Source organism: Thalia democratica, chromosome 3 (genome assembly GCF_965202585.1).
Source record: "Thalia democratica chromosome 3, ktThaDemo2.hap1.1, whole genome shotgun sequence".
Classification (NCBI taxonomy): Eukaryota; Metazoa; Chordata; class Thaliacea; order Salpida; family Salpidae; genus Thalia; species Thalia democratica.
In genome coordinates this window covers 80281302-80287659 of record NC_139167.1, presented here as the reverse complement: position 1 = coordinate 80287659, position 6358 = coordinate 80281302, and the positions used below count along the sequence as shown (strand labels likewise).

At 27.7% G+C, this 6358-nt stretch overlaps 1 pseudogene; it reads left to right on the top strand.

The window, feature by feature from the left end:
* Positions 1-230: 230 nt before the first annotated feature.
* On the top strand, positions 231-2731 carry LOC145832596 (dnaJ homolog subfamily A member 1-like; annotated as a pseudogene).
* Positions 2732-6358: the final 3627 nt, after the last annotated feature.

The following is a 6358-nucleotide window of genomic DNA, read 5'->3' as shown; positions in this document are numbered from 1 at the left end:
TTCATAACTCGTTTAATTTGAGGTCTAAATGAAGCTTTATATTTTTAATGAATAGTATATTTTTATTAAAATAATGTGCTTTAAGCAATTTTAATAAATATCGTTTGTAATTTAATTCAAATTTCAAGTATACTTTATCTTGATGCTTGATTATTGAGCTTCCCGTAACTCGTTTAAGTTGAGGTCTTAATTAAACTTTATATTTATAATGATTAGTATATTTTTATTAACTCGGTGTAACTAGAACAGCAACTGATGCTGAATTGAACAAAGCTTACAGAAAAATGGCCATGAAATTTCATCCTGATAAGAACCCGGGAAATAATCAAGCTTCTTAGAAGGTATTCTATTGGTTCTACGTTGACAGTTCAATAACTTACTTTACTTGATTTAAAATATTTAGTATCACTAAAATTTGAATATAGTACTTTTTAGAAAAATAATGCATTTTTGACTATCTTTAGATTTGAATGCTGTTAAGTTTCCACTGTTAGAGTATAAAAATCTTATTTAAACATTATATAATTTATTTAAGTATTCGCTTTTTATTTCTAATAGAAATTTAGCCTTTACATTTTTTACACAGTGCAATATAGAATAACTTTCATCTAGAAAACTAATATATAACGGTTCAGTAAATTTATTTTATATTAAATATTTAAATTAAAATGCCATATCTTGTTATTTTAATCTCACAAACACTACAAATTTCAACAGTTGAAGGATATTTTCTTACTTAAATCTACTTTATACTTTAAGCAACTTGTCTCACAAACAAGTTTCGAACAGTTCAAGAAAATATTCTTTACTTATATCACATTATTTAACTTTTTTTCAAAGAAAAATGTACTACAGTTCAGGGAAATATCCTTTACTTATATCACATTACTTCTATATTTTCTTTTTCAAACAAACGTGCACAACAGTTCAAGGAAATATCTTACGCGTACGAGGTTTTGTCGGACGAGGAGAAGAGAGCAATATACGACGAGGGGGGCGAGCAGGCGTTGAAGGAAGGAGGCGGTAACCAGAATCAGCAACCAACGGACTTTTTCGACTTTCGGTTCGGTTTTGGTGGAAGTAAGTTGTTGAATTTTATGCTGGAAAACATTACAAAATAATATCAAAATATTGCGAAAATTAAGCGATACTGGTACCATTTTATACTTAAAAAAATATCATGTAGTTTTAGGATAAATTTGATTTTAAAACAAATTTGTTTATAGATATCGTAGTAAAATACTATTTCTAACACTTAGATATTACAATATGATGAAGGCTTACAATCCAAACGCTTTTGGTAGTTATGTAGTTATCGGTATTCCTTTTAACTTTTGTTTGTTTAAAGTGGGTGGGCGACGCGTACCGGCCAAGATAGCGGACGTCGTGCACGAGCTGAAGGTCTCGTTGGAGCAAATGTACAGCGGCGCCACCAGACGACTGAAAATAAACAGGAAGGTTCTGTGCGAGCAGTGCAGCGGTAGAGGGGGTAGTAACGTTAGAAGTTGCAGGCACTGCGATGGTCAGGGTTTCAGGTTCTTCCTGCAGAATTTAGGAATGAACATGGTTCAACGGGTGAGTGTATTAGCATTGTATTATTTATTTTATTTTTTAAATTTTGTTTTAATATTATTAGTACTTTATTGTACGATCTAAGCCAGGGTTCTCCAAACGCTTTTGTAAATGGCCACCTTTAAAGAGTTTGAAAAAGCAATGGTCCCCTTCAACATATAGGTTACTCATAAACTACTATAAAATACGTATAAGACCTTTTTTTTTTGCTCTTCATGTGCAATTCAAGAATATCTAGTGTAAATTTCAAGTTATGGACTCATGGCCCCCCTGTGGCTCCTTTACTGATCATGGCCCCCCCTCTTCCCCCTTTGCTGCTCATGGCCCCCTAGGGGGCCACTTGGCCCACTTTGGGAAACCCTGATCTAAACGCTTTAAATATATATGTGTTAAGAAACTTTTATTTTTGTGAGAACACTGATGAAGTTTTTGGAATTATGAAGTACTAATGTAAACCTATATCATAATATCCGTGGTTTTCAAGTACAACAAACATGTCATTTTTGCAACGGTGAAGGAAACATTATTGGTGACAAATGCAATAAATGTCATGGAAAAAAGTCTTTTACCCAACCCTTGATCATTTTAGTTCACATTGATAAAGGTTTTCTTTTGTTATTATTTATATTTCACATTATTTATTTATTATTTATTTATATATATGTTTTATTTTTAAAAAAATCTTAATCTTTATTAACTAAAGGTGTCTTTTTAAAGTATTAATTACAAACACATTGATAAGTTGTATGAGATAACCAAGCCACTTAATTATTAAAAAAATCCGAACTATTCACAATTTAAGCAGAAAGAATTTAAACAATTTATTTAAATTCAACTGAATTCTCAAACAAAGTTAGCGTACTTGTTTAAATAGTCTTTATTGTTTCATAAATAAACATTACATTATTGTATTTTCACAGGAATGAAAACGGGACACACGGTCAAGTTCACGGGCGTGGGAGACGAGGAGCCCGGCAAGATCACAGGTGACGTCATAATCGGGTTGAAGCAGAAGCCCCACGACGTTTACACGAGGAACAACATGGACCTGCACTTGCAAATTGATATTTCCTTAAGCGAGGCGCTCACCGGCTTCCAGCGCGTCATAAAGACCCTGGATAAAAGAAAACTTCTCGTCACAAACGGACCCTGTATGTAGTTATTTGTTTTATTTCTATAGTTGAGTTGTAAATCACTATATTAAAGAAGTATTGAAAAATGTAATTTTTTAATAAGATATAAATATTGCTGTCGTTTATGAATTAAATTGTTTCAGTTTTAAAGACTGTTGGTTTAATAATAATAAAATGATGAAAAATAAAACAAATACAATTGGTGAGCAAAACAAAATGTCTAACAAACATTAAAATTTAAATTTCAGTTATTTAACACTCTAACCGACCTTAATAGCATGTAAAAAACAATCACAATATGAATAGATAAAATTTAGCTTATATGTTTTTCTATAGTTTACGTAATTTTATACCTTGTATGTAGAAAAATATATAAAAAAAGTTTTTTTTTTATCAAAAGAGTTGCATTCTTTATTTGTTTTCAACAACCAAACAAGACAATCAAAGTGCTTCAAGAAAACATTTTTAAATGATTTTTAAGCTTAAACGGTTTTTCTTAAACGGTCTTAAATACATAGTATGTACTTATAAAACTTTTGTTTAGTTTATAAGTAATAATAAGTTAATTTATAATTTAGTTACAATTATAGAACCACTTCGCTAAGAATTTATGAAGTCCATACTGACTTGATATTTCTAATCATTGTTTCTGTAATGCTGAATTGTAAGCGTTTTTAATATCAGTGTAAACTACTTAAAAACATATGTTTTTGAGATAGGGAACTATCCATGAATATAAACAAATTAATGATTGAATTTTTTACGAGCGGTTAGGGACAAAACCAACATTATAGATATTTGAGCTCCCATCTTAAACTTTATATATGGTGATTTTAATCTTTTGAGTATTAAAAAAATAAACTTAAAAGAAAAGTCAACAACTATTACACTTAAAACATCATTTACTAATTTCAACAAAATATATAGGCACATAGTTATTGACAGTAGTTAGTGTTCAATGTACAAATATAATAAGACTTATATTTAAGCTTTGAAACTTTAATATTCAATTTAGCTTATTTTTCATCGTTTTAATATATTTTTTGGGGTTTTTTAGCATGAAAATTTGTGCAAGAAACGATGGAGAAGTTTATTTTAAAGTATTAGTAAGTTTAAAAAAAAGTAAGAAAAAAATTCCAAAAAAATTATACTTGTTCGTTATCATTCAATTTTGATGGTAAAAAATTTGCATATTTTTAATGATATTGTAATTTGCCATAAATCAAGTAATAGAAAGTTTTTCAACTTAAGTAGCTTTAAAAAGACCATTATATTTTATTTTCACAGTTTATTATAAACAAAAAAATGTTTCACTCCTATATTAAGATACAAGAGATCTTCAGTTGTTAAAAATAAATCAAAAAAATTGTAGAAAAAAAAAGTTTAAGGTATATATATAAAAAGTATAATAAGTAAAACTAAATTAAAAAAGCCAAAGTAATGAAAGACTTATGGTTTAAAAAACTTTGTTTATAACTAAAACTTGTTACTATAACTGCATTAATTTTTACTGTGAAGTATGAGATGTAAGTGTCAAAATAGGTTATATAATGCCTATTATATGACTACGTTTGGTATAGATTTTAGATGAAAGCTTTATGTTCTTTAACAGTTTTTATAATGTAATTAACTTTTGTTAATAGCTTTATTAGTGTATTGTTATGTGTTAAACATAGTTTGTAAAGTTAAGCTAACAGTGTGTTCGTAAATGTTTATTAAGGAGTTTATTACAACAAAAGATCTCATTAAAACTAGAGTGAAGCATTATTTGAAAAATAAATAAACAAACCAACAAGTTTGTATAGTAAGTTACATAAACTAAAATATTAATCTCAAGTTTATGGTTACTATATTAAATCAAAGTTTGATTTAAAACATTTAAATTTACTTATACAGATTTTGTTTTAGCAGTTAATGAACAGTCACAAATATAAATATTTTACTGAAAGAAAAATTTAAAGCTGAAATTAAAAATATAGCAGAGATGTTTGCTATGAACACAGTTCAAATACTAATACCTGCTAATTGTTTCTAACTCATATCATGCAAATAGATACAAGTTTTAAAGATATTTAAAACAGAAAATAGTGTAAATTCAAAGATTTGAAGTTTTAAAGCTCTTTTGAGCTTATTTTTCATCCTTTTTATAAAGTGTTTGGTGTTTTTTGAAGCAGAATTCGGTGCTCGACATGATGGTAAAATTTATTTTTGACAAAAGCAAGGTTTAAAAAAGTTAGAGCTAAAAGTTGAAAATTAGCTTAAAATTGTCAAAGCGAGAGAAGAGAGACCTCGTGAATGTCACCAAGTGAATTTTTTGCACAAAGTTTTTTTTATTACGTAATTATAGAAAATTTCTGTTTGCAGAAATTTCTAAAAATTTGCAATTCATTTTAGAAAAGTTTTCTTGGAAGTAGTAGGTCATCAAATTTTTACTTTAACTTTCTTTACATATGTACTTTTAGAGTTTATCTTTTATATGTTTCTTTAAGTAATAAAAGGTACTTAAAGTACAAGCACATACAATTCAAAACCAATGACAGTTAAAACTTGAACTGTTTATGAATGAATAAGAAATAAAACAAAACAAATCTACATTATCTGCATGTTGTCAAAGTGATTTAAATCAACAGTGTACTACTTTATTGTGATAGTCATGTATTTTATTTTATTTTTGTTCACAACTTCAAAGAAAAGTCTCTACCTGTTTGTTGAAAAATTGTCTTAAATCAACAGACTTCTACTTTGTTTTGATAATCATGTGTTTTATTTTCTATTTGTTCACAACTTCACAGTAAAGTCTTTACCTGTATGTTGAAAAATTGTCTTAACTCAACAGTGTACTACTTTATTGTCATTATCATGCGTTTTATTTTCTTTTTGTTCACAACTTCAAAGAAAAGTCTTATATCTGTATGTTTAAAAAGTGTCTTAAATCAATAGCCTTTTACTCATGGTCATTTGTTTGATTTACTTTATACTAATAAACTCACTAAAAAGTCTTGTGTTGAGCAGAAACAAATTGGGCATCTTTATTTAAATGCTAGATCAACCATCTTTATAATCCCTAATCAATCCTCAATACTGCTAACCATTTTGGTGAACCAAGTCAGTTCTTGGAATATTGCAGCTATTAGTGAGGTTAGTTTTTTGTTTAATTAAGATAGATAAATGTCATACAAGATTATTTTTCAGGGCTGCCAAACATTTAATGTTTTCTCAATTTTAAATACTTAAAAATTATTTATTTAATTAAATATTTTTTTTGTAAACATAGAACATCATTAATCTAATTTAGTGCTCAAACTCAATTGATATCAACTAAATGTAAAGTACATAATGCTTTAACAGCTTTTGCTGCTTAGTTTCTAATAAAATATAAATTGAGCTGAGTTTTACAAGAGTATAGTTTTTGAATTAAAGACTGGCAACCCTGGTATTCATATTATTATTTATTTTTAAAGTAAATGTTTTAGTATTATTATTTAATCCACTAAGCAATTGAAGCTATAAAGTAAAAAATATGAGTTACATATTTTATTACATACAAACATATAAGAACACAAACAAAATTAAGAAAGCTTGATCAACTGACTGATATTTAGCTTGTGTTTTTATATGTTTATATAACTAAGTTAGATAAAAGTCTGGTTTGT